This window comes from Taurulus bubalis (genome assembly GCF_910589615.1).
Source record: "Taurulus bubalis genome assembly, chromosome: 18".
In the NCBI taxonomy this organism is placed as follows: domain Eukaryota; kingdom Metazoa; phylum Chordata; class Actinopteri; order Perciformes; family Cottidae; genus Taurulus; species Taurulus bubalis.
The window spans coordinates 22,261,445-22,287,829 of NC_136606.1; positions in this window are offsets into that span (position 1 = coordinate 22,261,445).

The window sequence follows — 26,385 nt, forward strand, 5'->3', positions numbered from 1 at the left end:
AAGAGTCAGTCAGACAGGGTTTGAAGGTTTCAGGTCCATGAAGAGTCAGTCAGACAGGGTTTGAAGGTTTCAGGTCCATGAAGAGTCAGTCAGACAGGGTTTGAAGGCTTCAGGTCCATGAAGAGTCAGTGAGACTGGGTTTGAAGGCTTCAGGTCCATGAAGAGTCAGTGAGACTGGGTTTGAAGGCTTCAGGTCCATGAAGAGTCAGTGAGACTGGGTTTGAAGGCTTCACTTTTAACTGAAAGTATATTTTTCTGTAGCCATTTCTAAATACGTTTGTATTGTCTGTCCATACAAAATATGTTCTCCTCAAGCTCCAGTAGTGCAAAGAAGCGGCTGTCACTTGGGATGTTGCTGTTCTCTGATGGCCTGATGATGTGTGAAGCCCACACCTGAGCCGTCTAGTCCAAGTCATCCTTGCCTCTTTTAAATATCATTTTCAGACACTGAATCATGTTCTGTCACAATGACTCTCAAACAATACAAACACAATATATCACCATGTTTGGAACAAAGGAGAGAAACTAAGTCGATTTTAATCACCTTTTAAAGTTTGACGTCCTTATTATCATAAAAAGAGTATTCCAAAGGTGTTTTGCTCTCAGAAAAAAACTGTCTGTTCGTCCAATCAATGCATTTGAACTGAACTGCCCCTGTTCTCCTGGAGGTACTGTCTACTACTTTAATGAAGTGGCTCAAAAGAGGAGGTGCAGTTCCATATAGACTCTTTAATATGAGACACAGGTCCCCGTGTCCATTTCAAATCAACTGTATCTCTGAATAATGAGCCAGTGTTGGTAATGGGCTTGTTATAGGGCACTTTAAGTATTTATTTATGCATTGAGGCTACCATCTTTAATATGGGAACGCAGACTTTGGGTGAGGTGTGAGAGAATCATTGCATGCAAGTGCAGTTTGCAGCAGTAAATTAGGCCTGCCATCTCAAATCGGACAAAGAAAGTTCAAAAGGACAGGTTCACATTTTGCAAGTCTGGCTGTAAACGACTGGAACTTTGGTGGAGGCCTACTTGATTTTTCCAAATAAGACGGATGGTCCATCACCTACCAGAACATAAAGCGGGCAAAATACATCAGCTCAATGAGATGATGTATTATTACTGCGCCAGCTCAGAAAGTTCAACCCGTCACAGGAGCTTCTGGTCCAGTTCTGTTCTCTGCACGTCCATCACTGTGTGGTTTGGATCGGCCACCAAACAGGACAGAAACAGACTAGTCGGGACTGCAGAAAGAATCCTTTGTGCCAGACTGCCCTCCATTAAGGACTTATACATGTCCAGATTCAGGAGGCAGACAGGAAGCAAAGTAATAGTATTGTAGTGTTTTGGACGGGGGCAAAACATACTTAAATTAATATCACTTTAAGTATATTTTCTATTTAGATTAATTAAACGACGGGGAACTGAACATGTAACTTATCTTTGATTTTTCTATTAGTCTGATGGCTTTGTAGAAAGCAGAGAGAACGGCTTCAGTTCCCCTTTGAAAGGGCTGTCTGATGGCAAGATACAGTGGTGATATTTTAAATATAGCGTACACTTAAACTGATATTGATTATTTCAGGCGTCTAAGATACGTTTTGCTGTTACCTCCAGCCACAGCACCAGCCACATAGTGTCAGGAACAATAAGCAGTAGTAAAACAGTAAGAAGAATATAGTATCGATTTCCAATTAAATATACAGACGGAATAAGAGTATATATATATATACATATATATGTATATATATATACATATATATGTATATATATATATACATATATATATATATATATATATATATATATATGTATATATATATATATATAAGTACTTAAACGTATTTATATTGCACCAGCTGAGTACAATTAAAGTGTCCACAGTGAGTAAAGTGACCACGTGTCCAAAAGTGATTAAGTGATCATGGTTTACTGAGAGCTCAGTGTGTTGTGCAGCCTGACAGCAGCGGAGAGAAAGGACTTTCGGTTCCTCTCCCTCAGACACCGGGGATGAATCAGCCGGTGACTAATGGAGCTGTGCAGAGCTGCAGAGTGACCTGCATTGGGTGGGAGGCGTGGCTTAACATGGACGAGATCTTAGTCATCATCCTCCTGTCCCCCACCACCTCCACGGTATCCAGAGGACGTCCAGCACGCTGCTGGCCTTCCTTACCAGCTTGTTCAGTCTCCTCCTGTCAGCTGCAGTGATGCTGCTGCACCAGAAGACCACTCCATAAAAGATGGCTGATGCCACCACGGAGTCAAAGAAGGTCTTCAGGAGTGCTCCCTGCACCCCAAAGGACCTCAGTCTCCTCAGCAGAAAGAGTCTACTCTGTCCCTTTTTATAAAGTGCGTGTATGTGGTCGGACCAGTCCAGTTTGTTGTAAGTAGTGTGGCTGCAGGACACCCGATCTGACTCACACTCCCGTATCGGCACATACTGTGGACGGTTGGTGAGGTAGTCCAGGATCCATACAATCAGGTGGTAATAACCCTGCAAAACTAACTTCCACTGTGCCTTTAAATTATATACAGTCATTTATAGTTGAAATACACAGCTGTAATATCATCACTGTCAATATAACGATAAGCACACTGTATACACTGCATGTACAGGCATAACCACCTCATGTATATAAAGCAACCTCTAACATTAATCCCCCTGTGCTCTCTGCGGTGTTCATTGTGTTGTTGCTGGTGCATAACAACAAGTTAAGTTCAAACAGTCTTCAATATCAATAAATAATGTGTTAGTAAAAAAGGCTTGTATGTGTTCACGTACGTGGCCAATATAGCAGATTCTGATCCTGATGTCCATCCAGGCCCGAAGCCCCCAAAAGAATGTTGTCGCCAAAGTTAACTGCCTCAGTCCACAACCGCTACATAGGAGACAATATCTAGTTGAACAGTTATAAAGCATGTCAGTTGCCCAAACATGATGCTCCCCATATTATAATATGGGGAGCAAACTGACTCTCATTGGGAAAAAAATCCGACGTAAAACAGAAGTTTAACAGAGAAAAAACAAACCCCACTCAAATATTACAAGATGATCCTACTTTGAAATCAAATGATTTATACATTTGTCCTTCACTGGTCTTCACCTTCATTCCTGTATTTTTGCATGTGTGAATTATCATCAAAATGGAGATGCAGAGCATATCCTCCCAAACAAACAAGCTGCCTCCTAAGAATTACTGCAGTGCCTTGCCCAAAGCCTGGCCTCCCTCCCCGTCTCACCGGTGCCTCCTTCCACCCCCGCCTCCTATAATTCTGCCTGAGACTCAAAGACACAGCAGTTATTTATTTCTTCTTGGAGATTCATTGCTTGTTGCTGGCGTACTTTGAATGGTTGGTGTGGGCTTAATAAATTCAGGCTCTCTTCTCCCGCCTACTTCCACACGGCACCCAAACTCAGCTGGTCTAGAAATATTGTGTGTGTGTGTGTGTGTGTGTGTGTGTGTGTGTGTGTGTGTGTGTGTGTGTGTGTTCTTCAGCAAAGCACCACAGAGGTCTCTGAAGATGAACACGGTCTAAGATAATTTAATCAGGAAGCTGGACAGTGTGGGCCCAACACACACACACACACACACACACACACACACACACACACACACACACACACACACAATCTTATTAGGCTCCTGCTTTGTAACGTTTTTTTCTCCATTTACTTCACTAACAAGCATGCACAGAGATGCCTGTTATTTCACTCGAGACACATTTTTGCTTCCTCGTCTCCTTCCCTTTCTCCTCGCACTGTTTCTCCCCCTCCTCCTAACCATTGTTATCGTGTGAGAAAGACAGGCGAGACACAACATACTGGCAGCTGAGAAATAGTAGCCTGCCAAAAAATAAAAAATAGCATTCGCCTCAGGTACATATGACAAGAAATAGGATTGGCCTGCGTGGTCAGGTGGTAAATCTGGTGAGACAGTCCGTTCACTGGAGTCATCAAGTGGTAAACGCCACAAAGATACTGCTCGCCTCAGCATTCTAAGTGAGGGTTTGACAAGGATGCACCTTGTGAAGGGCCATTCTGATTTGGGCTTTGTCAAGGTGCTCCACAAACAAGCCTTATACAAGGGTTAGAGACACAGTTACAGTTTGTTCTTTGTTGGTTAACATAAATCATTAAACAATCATGGATAGATTACAAAATGAGTCCAGTGGGCACAGGCCCACAGGATCTCTAAGACGGAGCCACTGTATACAATACGTGTTGTTGGAGCTCTGTCAAAAGCAGAAAGGTCCTCAGAAAGTGTTTTTTATGTACAACTACTGTTGTTTTGCCAAATACCTTTTGAGTGAAAACATAATCGCTCTGTGCTTGATGTTCAGCAGAAACATTTTCAGTGTCAATTATGAGACAGACGCTGGCCAAAGAAAATCAGTCAACGGAAAAGGACTGTCTGTAAAGCGCTGAATACATGTTTTTGTCTGAGCATCACAAGAGTTTTATCGGATTAATTGAATTAAAAGGGCTCTGTCACATCTGTGAAAAGGATCGCAGTAAATTTCCAAATGGGCATTATTTGAATAAACTCACCACATATTGGGAATCAAAATGGTTACTTTCTTCAATAAAAACATATTTAAACTTAATAAAGTGACATAATGACAGTTTTTCGTACAGACAGATAACAGCTGACTTCAGTGTTTCCCCTTCCGTTATAATAGGGGGGCGGGGCGTCCCCCTGAAAAAACCCACCGCCTCCCTGTAATTTTTTCTATACGGCCAGATAACAGAAGTTATTTAAGATTCTCTTTCCTATAGAACAGGTCTACACCTTGTTCTGTTATTAAACAAACTAAACGGCCGTATGTTATTGATCGTATCTACACGACAGCTTGTCATTTATGTCTCTACATGATCGCGTCTACTTCTCTGCTCTGGGTCACGCACGGCGGAGTTCTGCCCCGATGCACTGCACACAGGAGAGAGAGAGAGAGAGAGAGAGAGAGAGAGAGAGAGAGAGAGAGAGAGAGAGAGAGAGAGAGAGAGACACAGAACAGAGAGAGAGAGACAGGACAGAGAGAGAGAGAGAGAGAGACAGGACAGAGAGAGAGAGAGACACAGGACAGAGAGAGAGAGAGAGAGAGAGAGAGAGAGAGAGACACAGAACAGAGAGAGAGACACAGGACAGAGAGAGAGAGAGAGAGAGAGAGAGACACAGACACAGGACAGAGAGAGAGAGAGAGAGAGAGAGAGAGAGAGAGAGAGAGACAGGACAGAGAGAGAGAGAGAGACACAGGACAGAGAGAGAGAGAGAGAGAGACACAGGACAGAGAGAGAGAGAGAGAGAGACACAGGACAGAGAGAGAGAGAGAGACACAGGACAGAGAGAGAGAGAGAGAGAGAGAGACACAGGACAGAGAGAGAGAGAGAGAGAGAGAGAGACAGGACAGAGAGAGAGAGAGACAGGACAGAGAGAGAGAGAGACACAGGACAGAGAGAGAGACACAGGACAGAGAGAGAGAGAGAGAGAGAGAGACACAGACACAGGACAGAGAGAGAGAGAGACAGGACAGAGAGAGAGAGAGAGAGACAGGACAGAGAGAGAGAGAGAGACACAGGACAGAGAGAGAGAGAGACACAGGACAGAGAGAGAGAGAGAGAGAGACACAGGACAGAGAGAGAGAGAGAGAGAGAGAGACAGGACAGAGAGAGAGAGAGAGATTTTTTTTGATTTTTACAAAACACTTTATTTACATATTTTCAAAGTTTTACAAATACAATCAGTGTTAATGTAATAAATAACAATAAATACAATAGAGTCCTTGTTCTACCGTTTCTCTTTTTTTTCCATCAGTCAGTTAAAAAATGTGTAAAAGACAGTTGACCGTCCGAAACCTTGCACAGTGTGTTCTTAAAACACCACCGCTCTACGAACGACTCAAGGTCGGAGATGTGGTGATAAAAACAAAACTCGAGCCAGAGTCTTGACCGGAGGTTGGTCCTCCACACTGCCGCCGCTTCCTGCCCATCCCCATGCTCGACCTGCCTCTTTCTGCTCGTGTAAATTGCCAGTTTAGCCTGGCCTGAGATGAAATTGAGGAGCTGCCACTTGTTTTTAAAACTTTTGTTGTAGCCCGCTCCCATAATAAAAATCCTCTCAGTAAAAACAACGCCGAAGCGTGTAAAAACCGATGTTAAAAGAGAGAAGAGACTGGTGAGTCTCTTACACTCAGTAAAAACGTGATAAACTGTCTCACGTACTCCGCAAAACGGGCATCCGCTAAAAACAGCTGGGTTAAGAACAGAGATAAAAGCGTTCGTAGCGACGGCACCGTGGAGGATCCTCCACTGGAGGTCGCCTGTCCGTTTTTTGAGGGGGGCTTTGTATAGGAGCCTCCACTGCGGGCTGGGGCCATCTTGTCCCCACTTCTTTGCCCACACAGTGGGGGGTCTGCCGCTCAGTCCGACCTGGTGGATGCACTTCACACAGTTGCGGTAGAGAGTCTCTTTGTCTGCTTCGTATATTGTCAGTTTTGCAGGGTGTACGACTCTCAGAAGGGGGCCGGTCTTCTCTCCCAGGCCTGGGCTCAGGACGATGTCCGGGTAGGGGTCTGCAGAGTCGCTTCTGGTCTGGCTGCCCATCAGGAGGTGCCGGTCTTTCTGTGTTAGCCTCCTGGACCAGAGCCCCAGTGTCCTCCCAGCCGCTCGGAGAGACTGCAGCCCCAGCAGAGAGCCCAGGGCCTGGGCGTCGGTCAGTGCCGGCCCCACTGCATCCACCAGCTGCTGCAGGGTCAGGGTTCCAGACTGGATCAGCGCCGCCGTCAGGCCGTGTGTAGTGTGGTCACTGACGTCCAGCCTGGCTCCATTGACCAGTGGTTCTCTCAACAACCAGTGCAGAGAGTTGGCTTCCGGGCACCTTTTGTGGTTAAAAAGGGCCCACGACTTGAAAACACCCTGATAAAAAGGAGGCAACATAGTCAATTTTAAGAATTTAGGATCCATTAAAAACAGAGCATCATCCAAACCCAGGTTATTGGCACGCCTCAGGATGCTGCTGGCCACATCTCTCCACACCAGATCTGCCGGGCCTGTGAGGTACCTTTGAATAAAACGCAATCTAAAAGTGGCAGTCCGGCTGGCCAGGTGGACAAGGCCCTGTCCCCCCTCCTCCCTGGCTAAAAACACAACCCCCTGCGGCACCCAGTGCAGACCCCCCCAGAGGAGATCCACCATCTTTCTTTGGATCTCCGCAAGTAGGCCTGAGGGGGGGTCCACACAGGTTAGCCGGTGCCACAGCTGGGATGCAACTAGGTTGTTAAGAACCAGCACTCTCCCTCTGAGCGACATCTGGGGGAGCAGCCATTTCCATTTTTCAAGTTTCCCTTCAACCTTTTCTATGACGGTCTCCCAGTTCTTCTTTACTATATGGTCTGCTCCCAAAAACACCCCTAGGTACTTTAGACCTCCTCTCTTCCATTCTAGGTTTCGGGGGAGAACTGGGAGACCACCGCGCCACTCACCGACAGCGAGGGCTTCACTTTTCCCCCAGTTGACCCTCGCTGCCGATGCCGAGCTAAAATCCTCTACGATACCTGCTAAAATATCGACCTCGTCCTGGTTCTTAATAAAAAATATAATATCATCTGCATAAGCAGATAAAATCAATCTTCCATTAAAACCTGGATAAAACCACCCCTGAGTGCTGGAACGTATTTTGTGGAGGAGAGGTTCAAGGGAGAGAGCGTAGAGCATCCCAGACAGAGCACAGCCCTGCCTGACCCCTCTACACACTCTAAAAGGAGCACTCAGACTGCCGTTGATTTTCAGCACACTCTCAACATCCCTGTACAGCACCTTGATCTTGGCTATGAAACCAGCGCTGAACCCAAAACTCTCCATCACTTTCCACAAGAAACCATGTTCAACGCGGTCAAAAGCCTTTTCCTGGTCCAGGGAAATCAGACCAGTGTCTACACCTAATGAACTAGAGACATCCAAAACATCCCGAATTAGGTGGACGTTGTCTACCATGGACCTGCCAGGGACGCAGTAGGTCTGGTCCCGGTGGATGACCTGCTCCATGACCCTCCCCAGCCTGGAGGCCAAAGCTTTGGACAGGAGTTTGTAATCCACGCAAAGCAGTGACACAGGGCGCCAGTTTTTGATGTCCTGCAGGTTACCCTTTTTTTGGCAGCAATGCTAGGACTGCCCTCCTACAGGACACTGGCATGGAACCCGAGGCCAGACACTCCACGTCCACCAGGCCGTGAGAGCGGACCAGCTGCTTCAAGGCGTGCTGAGAGGCTGGATGAGGCTCTGTGTGATTAAGGTCTAAAACTGCATCCTCTGTGCAGTTAAAATCCCCCCCCAAGAATAAAAAATCCTCCGTTGAGCAGCCATTTAAAACTTCATCCACTTTGAGTAAAAACTGCTTCCTCTCTGCACCAGATGTTGGAGCATACACGTTGATAAAAACAGCAGAAAATGTGTCGAACCGAGCTTTGACTAAAAGAAGCCTCCCCTCGATAAAATGCTGGACCTCCAGTGTGTTGGGTTTAAAAGCCCGTGAGAAGAGGAAGCCCACTCCTGCGCTGAGGGAGGTGTTGTGGCTTAAAACGACTTCCCCTTCCCACTCCCTTCTCCAGTCAGGCTCGTTGTTAAAATCACTGTGCGTTTCTTGTAAAAAGAGAACGTCCATCTTTTTCATTTTGGAAGTTTCATAGATAGACGTTCTCTTCTGGACGTCTCTGCCACCATTTACATTTAAAAGCCCTATTTTTAAAACATCCATGGTGGATAGAGTTAAAATGAGAACCAACCAATTAAACAAAAACCTAAAAGACCTTTCCAGAATTGCCCCTTCCATGAGTGTTTTGTTGTTGCCTTGCTTTGGTGACGAGTTTCTTTAATCTAAAACCCTCCTGCTCTGTGAGGCCAGGCTCCCCCTTCTGGCTCATGTGGAGCCTGGCCGAGGCGATAAAAAGACCGAGGTCTGGGAAATGGTCGCCAACCTTCACCTGCTGGTTCTTGGTTTTTGTTAAAAACGCTTTCAGTTTGTCAAGTGTAATCGTTTTGCTTTTTTGGCTGCTGCTAAAAACAGCGACATCACTGCTGTCCGACACACACCCATCCTCCGCACTCTCATCAGTCACACACTCATTTGTCGCCCCCCTGCTGCTCGACCTCCTACATTTCGCTGCACTCTTCCTTTTGTTTTTGTTTCCTTCCTCCAGCACCACTTCCTCCATCTCCGCCTCCTCCACCTGCTCACTCCACAGCACACTGTGCTCCTCCATGTCCTCTTCCTGCTCCTTTGCCTCTACGCCTTCCTCACCTGCCTTCTCCTCCACCTGCCTCACACACACACCATTAAGACCAGCCTCCACCTCATCCTCTCCCACTTCACCCAGAGCACCCTCCCCTCCCGGAACAATCTCCTCACCCAGAGCACCCTCCCCTACCGGAGCAGTCTCCTCACCCACCACTCCCTCCTCACACAACAAACCCTCACCCAAAACCCCTTTTTCACCCGTGGCCACCTCCACCCCCGGTACCTCCACTGAACTCACCCCATGTGTTGGGTCGGCCACACCGGCGGGGCCCCGCAGAGAGCTCCGCGGAGCCGCGACCGGCCGCTCGGCGGGGGGGGGCCGCGGACGCGGACGCCCACGCGCCCGGACCGGGCCGAGCCGGCCCAGACGCGTCCGCGCCCGCAGCCGAAACTGGGCCGGGCGGAGCTGGCTCGCCCCGCCTCGGACAGGCTCTCACCGTGTGTCCCTCCTCTCCACAACCGAAACACCTCATCCCCGCTGAAGTGGCGTATATTGTGTAATCATAATCATCTACTTTCACAATGAAACGGAGGTTGAGCTCCTCGTTCCGATTGTTCAGTATCATATACAGTTGTCTCCGATGAGACACGACGTGTTTCACAACGGAGACTTACACCCAGACAACATCCTGCGGATCGGGGACGCCACCTTCCCGTGTCTGGACAGCTCTCTGCTGAGGAACTCATCGGAGATGAAAGGAGGGACGTTCGAGAGGACCACCTTGGTGGCGGCTGGGACAAAGGCAGTACCTGCACGAAACAGCTGTTCACGGTGATGCCCGTCTCGATGACGGAGTTCACCTTCTCCACCCGGTCCAGAAACACCACCACCGCACTGTTCATACGAGCGGCCGACACCACGCCGCTGTGGCCGACCATTTCCCCCACAGCGAGGCCGACATCCTCCACGCTGCAGGGGGACGTGGCACAGACCTTCACCCCGTGTTTCCGTGTCAAATGTTTGTAGCACGGGGCAGCCATGGTGCTAGCAGGCTACCCGCACCGCAAAAAATAAATGAAAATAAGCCCACTAAATACACCAAACACCAAACTATAAACTACTATGTGATTAATAAACTGTGTGAAAAGTATAACATTAACAGAGTGAAATCGCAAAAAGACGCACACGCTCTGTCCCACCACCTGATTTCAGCTCACACACACTCTACTGAGAGAGAGAGAGAGAGAGAGACACACACAGGACAGAGAGAGAGAGAGAGACACACACAGGACAGAGAGAGAGAGAGACACACACAGGACAGAGAGAGAGACACACAGGACAGAGAGAGAGACACACAGGACAGAGAGAGAGACACACAGGACAGAGAGAGAGAGAGACACACACAGGACAGAGAGAGAGACACACAGGACAGAGAGAGAGAGAGAGAGAGAGACACACAGGACAGAGAGAGAGAGACACAGGACAGAGAGAGAGAGAGAGAGACACACACAGGACAGAGAGAGAGAGAGACACACACAGGACAGAGAGAGAGACACACAGGACAGAGAGAGAGAGAGAGAGAGACACACAGGACAGAGAGAGAGAGACACAGGACACAGAGAGAGAGAGAGAGACACACACAGGACAGAGAGAGAGAGAGAGACACACACAGGACAGAGAGAGAGAGAGAGAGAGAGAGAGACACACAGGACAGAGAGAGAGAGAGAGAGACACACACAGGACAGAGAGAGAGACACACAGGACAGAGAGAGAGAGAGAGAGAGACACAGGACAGAGAGAGAGAGACACAGGACACAGAGAGAGAGAGAGAGACACACACAGGACAGAGAGAGAGAGACACACAGGACAGAGAGAGAGAGAGAGAGAGAGAGACACACAGGACAGAGAGAGACAGAGAGAGACACACAGGACAGAGAGAGAGAGACACAGGACAGAGAGAGAGAGAGAGAGAGACACACAGGACAGAGAGAGAGAGACACAGGACAGAGAGAGAGAGACACAGGACAGAGAGAGAGAGACACACAGGACAGAGAGAGAGAGACACAGGACAGAGAGAGAGACACACAGGACAGAGAGAGAGAGAGAGAGAGACACACAGGACAGAGAGAGAGAGACACAGGACAGAGAGAGACAGAGAGAGACACACAGGACAGAGAGAGAGAGAGAGAGAGAGACACACAGGACAGAGAGAGAGAGACACAGGACAGAGAGAGAGAGAGACAGGACAGAGAGAGAGAGAGAGACACACAGGACAGAGAGAGAGAGACACAGGACAGAGAGAGAGAGACACACAGGACAGAGAGAGAGAGAGAGACACACAGGACAGAGAGAGACAGAGAGAGAGAGAGACACAGGACAGAGAGAGAGAGAGAGAGACACAGGACAGAGAGAGAGAGAGACACAGGACACAGAGAGAGAGAGAGAGACACACACAGGACAGAGAGAGAGAGAGAGACACACAGGACAGAGAGAGAGAGAGAGACACACACAGGACAGAGAGAGAGAGACACAGGACAGAGAGAGAGAGACACACAGGACAGAGAGAGACAGAGAGAGACACACAGGACAGAGAGAGAGAGAGACAGGACAGAGAGAGAGAGACACAGGACAGAGAGAGAGAGAGAGAGAGAGACACACAGGACAGAGAGAGAGAGAGACAGGACAGAGAGAGAGAGACACAGGACAGAGAGAGAGAGAGAGACACAGGACAGAGAGAGAGAGAGAGAGAGAGACACACAGGACAGAGAGAGAGAGACACAGGACAGAGAGAGAGAGACACACAGGACAGAGAGAGAGAGAGAGAGAGAGAGAGAGACACAGGACAGAGAGAGAGACACACAGGACAGAGAGAGAGAGAGAGAGAGAGACACACAGGACAGAGAGAGACAGAGAGAGAGAGACACACAGGACAGAGAGAGAGAGACACAGGACAGAGAGAGAGAGAGACAGGACAGAGAGAGAGAGAGAGACACACAGGACAGAGAGAGAGAGACACAGGACAGAGAGAGAGAGACACACAGGACAGAGAGAGAGAGAGACACACAGGACAGAGAGAGAGAGAGAGACACACAGGACAGAGAGAGACAGAGAGAGAGAGACACACAGGACAGAGAGAGAGAGAGAGAGAGAGACACACAGGACAGAGAGAGAGAGCAGCGAACAAGATGTCGCATGCTTTTCACAATGGGATTTGCTGCTTTAAGCTATCACTAGTTTAAGCTATCACTAGTTTAAGCTATCACTAGTTTAAGCTGTCACTAGTTTAAGCTATCACTAGTTTAAGCTGTCACTAGTTTAAGCTATCACTAGTTTAAGCTATCACTAGTTTAAGCTGTCACTAGTTTAAGCTATCACTAGTTTAAGCTATCACTAGTTTAAGCTGTCACTAGTTTAAGCTATCACTAGCTTAAGCTATCACTAATTTAAGCTATCACTAGTTTAAGCTGTCACTAGTTTAAGCTATCACTAATTTAAGCTGTCACTAGTTTAAGCTATCAGCGCGATCACACCAGACCGCGACTTTTAAAAGTGCAGCTGCTTCAAAAACGCCTTGGCAAAAACGCGCCGGGTAAAACAGCCCGGTGCTCCTGTGGAGCGGCTGCGTCTGCAACCGCAGTGACACGGCTCGTTCGTTAGAGCTGCTCTGATCCAGAGAGCAGCGGCCGCAGGAGGAGTTGTCAAAAATCTGCGGTCAAGTCGGACAGTTTAGGCTGCCTTCAAAGTAAACACAGGAAGTCACAGAAAAAATGACTTCCTGTTAGTTCAGAACTTTTGTCTACTTGTAGTTTACAGATCACGTTTGGATTTATTAATGTGTTTATAAATATATATTTATGTAGAAATGTGTGTGTAGCTGCATCCTTTGTTCTTTTTATATCTATCTGCGAAATACATTACTAGTGGTGTTGATGTGTCGTATAAATAAGATTTTCTATTAACAACCACACAAGATATGTTTTAAGATTAAACATGAGACGAATAGTCAACAATCCAGCGTTAAGTATTACAAATACACATAAAATAAGGGTTGGCTCATCTCGAACAAGCCTACTGATGAGCTGTGCGACTCCACGCCTTGTGCTTAAAAGTTAGAAAATAGCTAATTGTTTTCCACAATAAGATATTAACTAGTAACTCAATATTAGTTATTTTTTGATTTAACTGTATTTTCATTTGTCTAACACAGTGATAGCACTTTTCTTTTTTTTTGCCTGATGGAGTGATCTGGTTTACTTGAAAGGGATTGCAATGCTCTTTATTCTATTGTTTATAAAAGCACAGATGGAGTCACTAGTACTGTGAGGTATTACTTTGTAGTACTGTGAGGTATTACTTTGTAGTACTGTGAGGTATCACTTTGTAGTACTGTGAGGTATCACTTTGTAGTACTGTGAGGTATTACCTTGTAGTATGTCCGCCTGTCTGTCCGTGTCTCCGTGTCCGTGTCGACCCACCTCCCCCTGAAGCTGTGAACCTAGGGGAAACACTGGACTTCAACACACAAGGAATGATGGGAAGGCCCAGCATCTTGTTCTGAAAAGCGTGCTGGCTTACATGATGCAACAAGCGACCAGATGTAGTAGAACATCCTGGTATTTATGGCATAATGCATTTGACATGCTATGTATCGCGACATACTAAGTCTTGGTCTGGAATACGGCATAGTGTGCTAGTATGAGTGTAGGACAACGGGAACAATGTGACTATGGTTATCAACGGTGCGTTTGGAGTCCCCAAATGGTCGCTTTGGGAAAACGCAGAGACAAACCCTCATTAAAAAAATAATTCTAGGCTCAGGCTTTATGCTGTGGTCCCGTTGGGTTTTCCAGCTAATACGTCCAGTGGTACACTGTATCCCTGTCAAATGTTGCTGTTGCTGGCCATATTCTGAAGCGTTATTGGTCATTTTCGTATCATATGTGCTCCAAATCCATTCTGAACAAGGTATTTTAATTTCAGCTCAGTGGTTCTTGCATTAGTCCCAATATTTGTTGGAACACAAAGAAAGAATTTCAAATTACCGTAACTCTTTTAAGCCTTCAGACTCTGAGGTAATTTTCTCGATTTTACATAATTTCTTAAATTCACCTTTTAAAGCACTTGCATATAAGATACATACCCATGTTTTAAATAAAAAATTGCAGAACAATCTCAGCTTTCTATATAATGGGGCACCATTTTCATTAGGCAAAAGAGAAAATATGACTGTAAAGCGATTTTTGGAAATTCTTCATATCTCTTGTGAAAACATAACTTTACTCAGGAGGTAGAACGGTTTTGGTGCTTGAATTTGGTTTACCAAAGGTCTTAGGTTCACAAAAGCAATGAAATATGTGAATAAAATGGTAGATACATGTCAATAAATGTCTAAAACCAAATTGTGTATTATCGTTTTTTGAGTGGTCCGTCACACCTTTCATCAAAATGATAAAAATGGGACTTAGAAATGACTTCATACTGCAGATAAAGTTACGATTGCACACCAAAACTCGTAACAGAGATCCAGCAAGGACTATGCTCAGGGCAATAGCTAAATGCAGTGGTGGGCCGTGGATTGTGTACCTACGCATGCTATAACAGCCAATCGCGGCGCACCCCCGTCAACAGCAGTCACGTCCTCCTTGTTGTCTCCTCTAAATGTGAGCTTCAAGTGTCTCATGCGGTCCACTTACCACAAATCACCACCAGCTAATCCGTCTCTCAGGCATCAGCTTGAGAGTCAAGGGGTGCATCTCAAGTCTCTGAATTGTCGTTTCCTCGCTCCTCGATTGAACCGGAAGTGGTTCTGCGCCGCCATCTTGACGGCCGTCCCAAAGCTCTTATTCTGCTCTGAGGAGCGAGGAGGGAAATCGGAGGAGTCATGATCGAGGAGCCCTGAGAGCATTAAGGAAGTGTGTTAACGCTGGACACGCCCCCTTGCTGTTCATCTGTTATGTGATTGGACGCTGCAGCTGAGCGGACTGATCGCTGGAGTTTCTTATCAGAGACGATCACAGATTAAACTCAAGTTATATATTATATCTTTTATTATTCACCATCTGGTTAAAATATGTTCATTGCAGGTCTGAACAACAAAAGGACCACAAACAACTGTCTTCAAAGATTTGATTTGTTGTTTCCCTCAATAACTTGTATTATGTATGTAATTAAAATCAGAGAGCTGGAGAGAGGAAACACTGTTTACAACACGTACTCAATGCAGTTTACTAAACGCGTAAGAGACGACAGAGAAAACTTCTCCACTCTGACACTCATGATAACTTTGTCTTTATTAATATAAGTAGTAGTTTAACACCATTAAATCAACTGAAAACATACGATCATTTTTATCAATATTTTAAGTGCATTTTTATTGGAATGTTCGCTAAAAACTCTCCGGACAAAACTCATCAGCTGTTAAAGCGACTGACAGCTGATCAGATGTGATCAGCTGTCAGTCGGCCGCAGTCATCAGAAACCGACGTGGCTTCACGTGACGCTTCAGAGGAAAGGACGTCTCATGTCTATTAAAACATATTTCCTCGCGTCTTCTCTCCCTGCTTGGTTTCTTTGCGTCTCTCCATGCATCCCTGGTGGGAGGGACTAAGACGCAAAGAAAGGACGCAAGTGAGGGAAACGGGGATGTAATTCAGAGACTTGGGATTGTAGCTTCTCGCTTCAAGCTTCTTCTTCTTATTTTTTTAATGCAGATGTATCCAACAAAAGGTGCATTACCGCCACCTACTGGCATGCCAGCTAGCAGGCATCGTCATATAGTTTAATCGGCTCTCGATTCCAATGTGACTGTGAGCAGACGCTTAACAAGCTCTGTTGCGCTGCCTTTAGAGCCTGCAGCCTGAGGGACACAGGAGCTGTGCAATGAGAAAAGCTAATAGGGATAATAATATATAATGCATGTAGTGTATTTGTGCAAAACAATTAAATTATATAATAGCTATACCTTTTAATTATTAAAAACTAATAGCGGAAGCCTCCTCTGTTCGGTAGATGTCAAACCATATTTCTGCGATGTATAATCGCGAAGATATGAATATTTTAAAAACGTAGACACTGTCAAAATGCAGACTCGCGTCGGCAGGGTGGAAAGAGTTAAAAGACGCACTCGATCTGTATAATTCGGACGGCTGAAGCCGACAGTAGGTCTAGGAAGGACTCCCTCCAGGCCAGGATGGAGGGGGGAATGATTACAGCGACCAATTGCTCCCTCAACCAAGGTCACACATGTGATTGCAGCATTAAGATAGACTCTGAGTCCATCATTCAAGGCTAGGGTTATTTGTTCAGCTGATGTAACATATTCATCACAGAGTTGACTGGAGTGGAGCAGAGGAATTCAAAATGGATTTGTACGGTTCATCTGAAGGCTACAGATGCTCTTGTGCAACTAAGGGCAGCTAATATGTATTTAAAAAAAGAGTTGATAAAAATAAGAATTTTAGCTTCCCTATCTCTCTGTACTTTCTGTGTTTATGTGGTCTCTTTACAGACAAATGAGATAGAGATAGAGAGAAGCTGCGGGAGAGATATCTGCAGGCTGCCCATGCTGCCTATTGACATTCTGGCTGTGTTCTATCACTGTGTGTGTGCGTGTGCGTGTGTGTGCACGTGTGTAATTTTCATATTGTGAAAGGTCACAGGTCAGAAGAGAAAGCTATCCCTGAGCCCCAGGCGAAGTGTCCAGCCTCTCCTGATAAGCCCACAGCCCGCTGCAGTCTATTTGTTGGAGATGGGTTTGTTCAGTTCCTGGCAGATAGAGTAACATTTTCACCAGAGATAAGAAGGTTAACTCATGTCTTGCTTGTTTGGGTCTTCTCGGGGAGATGTGACTTGTGTGTGTGTGTGTGTGTGTGTGTGTGTGTGTGTGTGTGTGTGTGTGTGTGTGTGTGTGTGTGTGTGTGTGTTTGGTAGCAGTCAGGGGTGTGTGATGTTCAGGGCAGGAGGCATGCATTCAGCAAAAGGTCTCTCCCCACTTCCAGGAGGCGTATGAAAACCCCAATAACTGCACATGCCACACAACAGGGATAATTCCAGCTCCGAACCACTTTTGAAACGCTCTTTTAATGCTTTACAGTTCATGGACTTTGAATTGAATTAGTACGGATGCTCAGAGGACGAAATAGAAATACAATTCAAAGTTAAATTGCAGCAAGTCAAACCAAATGAATTTAAAAGTTTGAAGTTGCCCCCGAGCAGCCTCTACTTCATGCCTTTTTGTGTATGTTTTGAGGTTTTATTGATAACAACCAAAAAATATAACAAAAATGTCGAAGGTAATTTTTTGGGTGCGTTGCATTGCATTGTTACTTTCAAGTACACATGTGAACCCAACACACAAATCAACCTGGATTTTGAAGGACTCAAAAGTATTTTGCAGTATTTAGCAAAAGTGCCTTAAACCTGCATTATCTCTCCTGACCACCAGGGGTGACTCCTCTGGTTGTATATAAATCTATAGAAAATAACTCTACGGCCCAATCTCAATCTACACCCTTACGGACTCACGGACTTTGAGGCGCGCTCCTGCGAAGTCCTTGAGGGTTTAGGGGTGTCCCATTGTCACATCGTAGAGTGCTTGAGTCTCTGGCAGACATTTTGAGCCCTTTATGATCCCTTTCCGTAAGTCAGCATTAGATGCTGACTTTGCCTAAGGAAATTACCCACAATCCATTGCAATGTGACATTAAACACGCAGTTCCCAATGGATGCATGGAGATGTAAACAAAACAAAAGTAAACAAAGAGACACGTGGGCGTTCAGCCCAATAAAATACCTTTACACTACAACATTACGGATTAAAGATGGAACATAAAAACACATGAAATCAGAGGAATGCAAGCAGAAAATATATATAATATTTTTTTTTTTACATTCATCAAACATTTAGTTTTGACAAAAACAAGTAAATAGATCATTTAGAATGACTTCTCATCTCGTGAGGAAGACGTTCAAATCAGTGAATAAAAAGTATAAAATAAATACACAATTGTACACTATTTCTTTATGTAGTCACGTGATATGTTGCAGCAAAGTGCTGTCCCATTCATATTCACACCAGTTCAAGCCCTAAAGCCTCTCACACTCAGCCACTCAGCAGCTGACGTCAGTGAGTCCCTGAGGGTTCAGGGTTTGAGGGTTTAGGGGGGACATTGAGATTGGGCCTACTTCTCTCTTGATGTATTTCCTCAGTAAACATTGTAAACATGAGTTTATGTCTCAATCTCTAGTTTCAAGTCTTCTTCAATACAGCATGATGTTCATTTGGTAAATTATGGTCATTTAGAGTCAAACAGACCATAACGAGGCTAATTGTACATCATTATAGTAGTTTTAATGCCACATACCTTTTACTCTTCATTACCATTACTCGATATGTTTGGACACAATCATTCAATCACCTTGATCAATTTATTATTTTATGTATTCTTGTAATTCATATTAGGGCTGGGCACGTTAACGCGTTTTTAACAGGTGCTGCACTTTAACTCTCTCCCAGACGGCGTAGTTCAGGCCTGGGCATCTTACGGCTCTCCCAGTCTGGCCCGCGTGAGGTAAATCAAAAAAGAAGAAAGAAATAAGATGCACGCCATAAATGCTATACAACGGCACTGCTTTTACTTTGAAGGCGATTTACTGTCATGCCCAGATCTCCTGGGTAGTTCTGTCTGTTTCTGTTGTGTCTGTCAGTCACCTTGTCTCTCGTTCCAGACTCCTCCCTCCTTGTGTGCCGCCCTCCTGTGTGATTGCAAGCCCCGCCCTCATTGGTTCCACCTGTGTCTCGTTCCCCTGTGTATTTAGTCTGTGTCAACTCCCTGTCCTGTGCGAGTTTGTCTTTTGATGTTCTGTGTGCGCATACTAAGTAAAGACTTGCTTTTTTGAATCAAACTGTCTTGTCTGCTTGTGAGTCCAGCCACCGTGGTCCGGTTCCTAACATTTACGTATGCGCGCGCGCTTCCACAGCCTCAACGACCGGCTTGTTGCCAACAGACTGACGGGAAAGCACGTCTTGTTCTGTAGTTTCTGTCCTCAGCGGGTGCAGCCGCGAGCCGCTCCGCCTCACAGAGCATTAATCGTGCATGCGCAAAGCCGCCGCTGAGATACCTGTCAGCTGTCCTTCACATCTCCACCTCATTCAACCAGACTTCAGTGCTCTTGTTCAAGCCAACACAGACATTTCTCACTGAGTAAGAAAAACTGAACTGAACAAGATCAAAAGCACTTATTGCTTTTGTATGAAGTTAATCAATTGCTGGTCTTTAACATACTTCTTTAAAAAGGTAAGCAACAAACTGAACATGACAAAAGGAGTGGCTTGTCCCTCACAGGGACCCTTACTACTGAACATGACAAAAGAAGGAGGGGCTTGTCCCTCACAGGGACCCTTACTACTGAACATGACAAAAGAAGGAGTGGCTTGTCCCTCACAGGGACCCTTACTACTGAACAGACTGTTTGGCCGTTTCTCAATCAGCGTTCTTCTCTGTACTCGTGTTCTCTGGACTCGTGAAACGTCATCAGTCGCGGCCCAAGTACTGGTCCAATTCAAAAGTCCGCTTCTCGCCAAGAACGGTGAAAATGCCCGGATGTCACTTGATCTGCCCATTTTACCCAGGATGCATCAGAGCAGACTTGAGCGTACTTGAGAGAGCCAATTTCCCAGAATGCATTTCGGACCAGCAAACGGGGAACAATGACGGATGAGAAAACTCATTACTGAAAGTTGACATTCTCTGAATACTACCGTTGTTGAGTCACAACATGTAATTTTAGGATGTTTTCAGGCCAGAAGTTAGTTGTTTAAGCATCAAATCTGTGGTCGCTTTCTCAAGAATCGGCCGACTTAAAAAGATGCGCCGACGGGTCGAGGTCCTGCTCGCGGACCGTGAGCCCCGCAGCACCGGGCCGTCAGCGCTCTGCTGCCCGCCGAGAGCAGCCGGATCCCGGACTTTTTGAAATGATCCGCTGGCTCCGACGTCTCCGTATCGATTAAACATGAGATATAATTCTGTTTCGAGGATTTAACAAGCAAACATTATTATTTATTCACAGTCACATTAAATCAGTTTGACTGAGGGAAAGGTTAAGGTTTATAACTTAAGATTTTAATTTAACTTTTACTTTGAACTACAGCGGTGTCTTATTACTTTTGACCGAATTGTTTGCAATTATATGTATATATATATATAAGTATATATATATATATATATAATACATATTTATACACATATAATATATACAATTATAGGTGTATCTATATAAATATAGAAGTGTATATATATATATATAAAACACATATATCTACAATTATATGTGTATCTATATAACTATTTATATAAAATACATATTTATAAACACTATATATATATATATATATATATATATATAAACACAATATATACATACAATGGTATGTGTATGTCTGTGAAACCAGTACAAAAAAAGCAGGGTTGTCATATTTTGTTTGACTGTAAAAATGCTTTACAGTGAAGAATCAGAGTAACCATGACAACAACAGCTGAGGTGGTGACGTCATCAAGTCAGCTGCTGTTCCAATTGCAGAAAGACCGTCCTGCGTCCTCCTGTCTTTGAGAGTCTGGACTCCAAGTCCAGACTCTCAAAAGTTCACAAGTCCGTACTTGTGTACTTGGGTATTGAGAATCGGCCTTTATGTTGTTCCCTGATAAAAGACAAATGTTTCTTCTTCAGCATGATATTAAGCTGTTTTACATTAGAATAAAATAGTCTATAACATCTGAAAATAAATACAATATTTAATTGTCATATAGAAGCATTCAAAAAATAAAATACATCTTTTTTTTGTTAACTTGCTGTTGCTCCAGAGGGCCTGTTATATTGTTCTGATAACATTACTTTAAAATAAAAGCGTGCAATACACTAGTTTTTACTTCATTATTGAATTTGGCGCATCACGCGATTAATCTCAGAAAGATTATGCAATTAATCAGTTACATTTTTCAACTTTTTTTCAACTGCTGGGCCCTTTGCCCAGCCCTAATATATGTATATATATAGTATACTACTATTGTCATATTTTCTGATCACACTTGAAAGATACAGACTGAGAATAATGTCTGAACAGGTGTGAGTTCACTTATTTTACTTTACCTGACGAAATAATTCCAGTCATATCCACATGAAATAAACATTGTCATAAACAATATTTATTCAAGTTACTTGTAATCCTTCAGTATTTACTTTTGTAGTTATTCTCTACCGAACCCAACCCTGACGCCATACGACCCCATCGGATGTCACATCCAGGATCCAATCTGACCTGCTCGTGGGTGCTCAAGTTTTTCGGAGAGTACAAGGAAATATTAAAAGATGCCCCCTTTTTAAATAGATGTGTTTTCATCTCCTCTCTCACAAACACACACACTTACTGAACACACACACACACACACACACACACACAATGTACGGGCACACACAAGAATCTTGATAACATAAACCGAATGACCTGCAGCAGCACTGAAGCATATTGGCACTTTCACCTCAGGAAATACCAGAGAAAAGACCTCCCAAGACACACACACACACACACACACACACACACACACACACACACACAGGCCGTCAGCTCGTGCCTCTCTGCTCTGCATGTGGACATGATGGATTTTGATGATGACTCTCACAGACTGGGAGCTGAGCTGAGCCATGTCTGCATTATAATGTATGTTTGCCCGTGTGTTCATATGTATTTATGAGCGATTGCATATATTCACATCGGCGTTTTCCTGTCATGCGGCGGTACCGGGGGTCTGGTTGGACATCTGGGGACTAATGTCCTGTTTGACGAATGGGTTCTTGACCGCCCGTTTCTGTCCTGACAGGAGCATAATAAAGAACGGCTGTCTGGCTGACTAACATATTCACACACCATTGACTCTCTCTCTCTATATATATATATATATATATATATATATATATATATATATATATATATATATATATATATATATATATATATATATATATAATCCCTTGTTGTGATTTGTATTGGTCAGCTTCTATTTCTATACTTGCTGCATTTTTTGTGTCTGCAAATATTTGTTTGCATGAATGCTTTTGCTTGAGTGCGGTGTATACATGAGTAGGTGTATGTGGGCTTGTCAGCAGATATAGCTGGGTCCATTCATCAGTGTTTGAAGATGACAGGTAGGGGTAAGTGGTGTCTGGCCCGGTGTGTTAGCCTCTCCTAACTGCCCACACACATCATTTCAGAGTGTGCGCCTTGTGATGGGAGAGAGAGAGAGAGAGAGAGAGAGAGAGAGAGAGAGAGAGAGGGAGAGAGAGAGAGAGAGAGAGAGCGACGGGGAGAGAGAGAGAGAGAGAGACAGAGAGAGAGAGCGAGAGAGAGAGAGAGAGAGAGAGAGAGAGAGAGAGGAGAGAGAGAGAGAGAGAGATTCATTCATTCATTCATTCATTCATTCATTCATTCATCATGTTAAGAGCCTGTTAAACAGATGGAGCAGGGGATAGATTTCTGTGTGTGTGTGCTCCCGAGAGGTCGGATTAGAACTGTTTTTCAATTTCCTGGGTGAGGCATCACAAACTCCTGAACAACCACATGGGTAGCAGGTGTAAAGCTAACTTTTGAGAGTCCAGCGAATTGGCAGTATGAATAGCAATCAGCCCCTCCCACCCTGGTGTGTGTATGTGTTTAGAAAGGGTTACTTTTGGCTCTGTGGAAAGCATAGCTCATGTTGATACTTTCTTATTCAGCCTCTCACACTGCACACACACACACACACCAGTCACCCCCAGTGAGGACACTCTAACACAGACCCAAAAACACAAAGCATGATAAATATGCAATAATCTGTACATGCCAAAAGCACACAGCACTGGAACTGAGAACACTGGAAACACTGCACTCTGTGCTGAGGCTATCAAGACCCAACTGGGCTGCTTCCACCGACCAGACCTCAGCTGAAGCCAGAGTTGAAGCCAGCTGCGGCGGAGACTGAGCTTCACTGTGGCCTCATCAGGAACGGTGACGAGTCTGCGTACAGACGGGAGGTTGAACGACTGGTCCTCTGGTGTGGTCAGAACCATCTGGAGCGGAACAAGCTCAAAACTGTGGAGATGACAGTGATGACAGTGGACTTCAGGAGGAGCCCCCCAACACTACCCCCCCTCACCATACACAACACCTGCGGTGGAGACCTTCACGTTTCTGGGATCCACAATCTCCCGGGACCTGAAGTGGGCCTCCAACATTAACACCATCTGCAAAAAAGGCCAGCAGAGGTTGTACTTCCTGCCTCAGCTCAGGAAGTTCAACCTGCCTCAGGAGCTGCTGATCCTGTTTTACCTCGCCATCATCCAGTCTGTTCTCTGCTCTTCCATCGCTGTGTGGTTTGGATCGGCCACCAGACAGGACAGAGATAGACTCCAACGGATCATCAGGTCTGCAGGGGGAACTATTGGCTCCAGCCTGCCCTCCATCCTGGACTTGTACACCTCCAGAGTCAGGAAGCGGGCTGGAAAGACCCCTCACACCCTGGACACAAGCTGTTCCAACTCCTGCCCTCTGGTAGGCGCCTCAGAGCACTGTACGGCAAAACCACCAGACACAGGAACAGCTTCTTTCCACTAGCCGTCACTCTGATGAACAATTAATCAGACACCTACATCTGCACTACTTTGCACTATTTTTGACTACTGTTGTCTTTAATGTCTTTTTTATATTTATCTTGTTTATTGTGTATGTACATTAGTATGAAGAGCAACGTGTAACGGAGTCAAATTCCATGTGTGTGTAAACACGTATGGCCAATAAAGCCGATTCTTATTACACACAGTCCTCTATATATCCAACCGACCATCTATCCACCTTTCCATGCATCAAATCATCCATCTACTGCATCAACCCATCCATCCAACAATCCATCGATCTACCCATCCATCCTACCATCCATCTACTGTATCAACCCATCCATCTATCTACCCATCCATCCAACCAGCCATCTATGTAACCCATCCAACCATCCACCCATCCAACCATCTATCTACCCATCCAACCAACTTGGACGAGTACCGTGAACCTGTATTATGATGACTTGTTTCCTGACAAGTGACCTCTTGTGGCAATGCAAATATTAATGCAAAAAAGGGAGAAGGTTATATATATGATATTTATATTTTATTATAATATATTCATGATATTTATATTGTTTGATATTGATTATGATATGGTATTTATATGACATATTATACTGCATATTATTATGATATATATATATATATATATATATATATATATTAATATACTGAATTTTATGAATAATATGTCCTTATTATGTCAGTCTTGGAATAAATGTTAAATATATAACTGCAAAGTAGTAATGTGTGTTTGATACCCTTTTTTTGCATTGAATCATAGTAGGATGTTTGCTGAAATTGATTGGATGGCCCTACCCAAAAAAAAATCCACCAGCCGCCACTGGTTTCTACTTTGACCGGCCAGGAGGTGTGTTACACAGAACCATCATAGAAGCCGTCATTGGAAAATGTTTCGAAAAGGACGGACACACACAAAAAAAATACAAGATCCACCTGTCAATCAAACTCTCACTGAATGCATTCTCTCCAGTTCTGATAGAACTGACGCTGTTGCAGCATCTGCGCTAACCTCTTCAAGAGACGCTGACGTTCTTTAGAACCAACAGTCTGTGTCTCCACGTCATGTCAAACACGTCTAAACCACACCTAAACCACGCCTAAGCCACACCTGTAGCTCCTCACAGGACACCGATTGGTCCGTGCTCTGGCTTATCGGACACAAACGCATCACTTGAAAACTGACTGGATGGATTTTCATGTGATATGTGCGCTTGTGATTCTCTTCTTTGATGTTGTGATGTCACAAGATTCCAGCTGCTGTGCTAAGGCAAGTGCACCACCTGTCTATATTGCAATTAACCTAGAGCAGGACACATTTCTGATGGAGGCAATACATCAGGCCTGGGAGACAGAAAGTGAGGTTGAGAGAAAGATGAACATGGGTGGTTTGAAGAATATTTCCCTCCCTTCTGTCAATGCCTTTTCAACTGAGTGAAATCCAACAAGTTTAACTCTAAAGCAAGCCAAGTATGAGTGATTCATCACTACAGAGACACTAATGTGCATCACAGTCGGTGGAATTCCTCTGAAGTGCTTTCCAGGTGGAACTGAGATGTAAGATTGCGCAGACCAGAAAACAAATTGTCAGAAGCAGATTAGTAGAAACAAGATTTTTTTTTCAGCCTCTGACTGCAGAGAAAGATCAACCTTTATGAATAATTCCATTGAAGCCCTGTTCCTGGAGGGGAAAAGGAGACATGCAGGGAATTTTAATTTGTGCCAAAGAAGAATATATAATTGCTGCCCCTTTACAACACTGTTGTGGCTGACTTTCTAAACCTGATGCTGTATGAACTTGACTCCGTCTCCTATCTGACTGCTCGTGAGACGCCACAGGGACTCACTCAGGACCTCAGTAATCGGAACACCCACAGAACACAAAGAGTTTGGTTCAATTCAAACACATAGTTTACAAATAAATCGAGTGGTGCATAATTACATATTCCTTGTCACCCACTCTCCTCAGCATACTAGTCTAATGCCGTGTTCACACCAAAAGAGTTGCGAATTTTCGCAACGCCACTTCAACTATATCGCGCCACCGGTGAAAAATTCACTCTATGTGGTCAATTCGTTTTTCGCAACCATTCGCTGGGGAAAGGGGGCGGGGCGGGGCTTATCTCTGTGTCTGTGAAAACATTTACTATTTCCGCCATCCACCATGTAAATAACCACTAGTTCTGCTTTATACTTGTTGAGGAGCGTCGGAACATCAACCGCCCCGTGTCTGGGTTCATAATATTATCCGTAGTCACACACAGCTCCAACTCCTCCAGGACGAGTGTCTGAACGAAGACACTTCCAGCGGTCCTTCAGCGGACCTGCAGTCTGATTCAGTAACGGCAGGACGGCAGTGATGCCGGGCGGAGCTTCTCAACGCTGATTGGCTTTCGCAACTCCGCGTCGGGCAAATTATTCGCTGTAGTTGAAATATTTCAACGGCAGCGAAAAGGCGGAAAAGCGGAATTGCGAATATTCGCAACGCCGTTT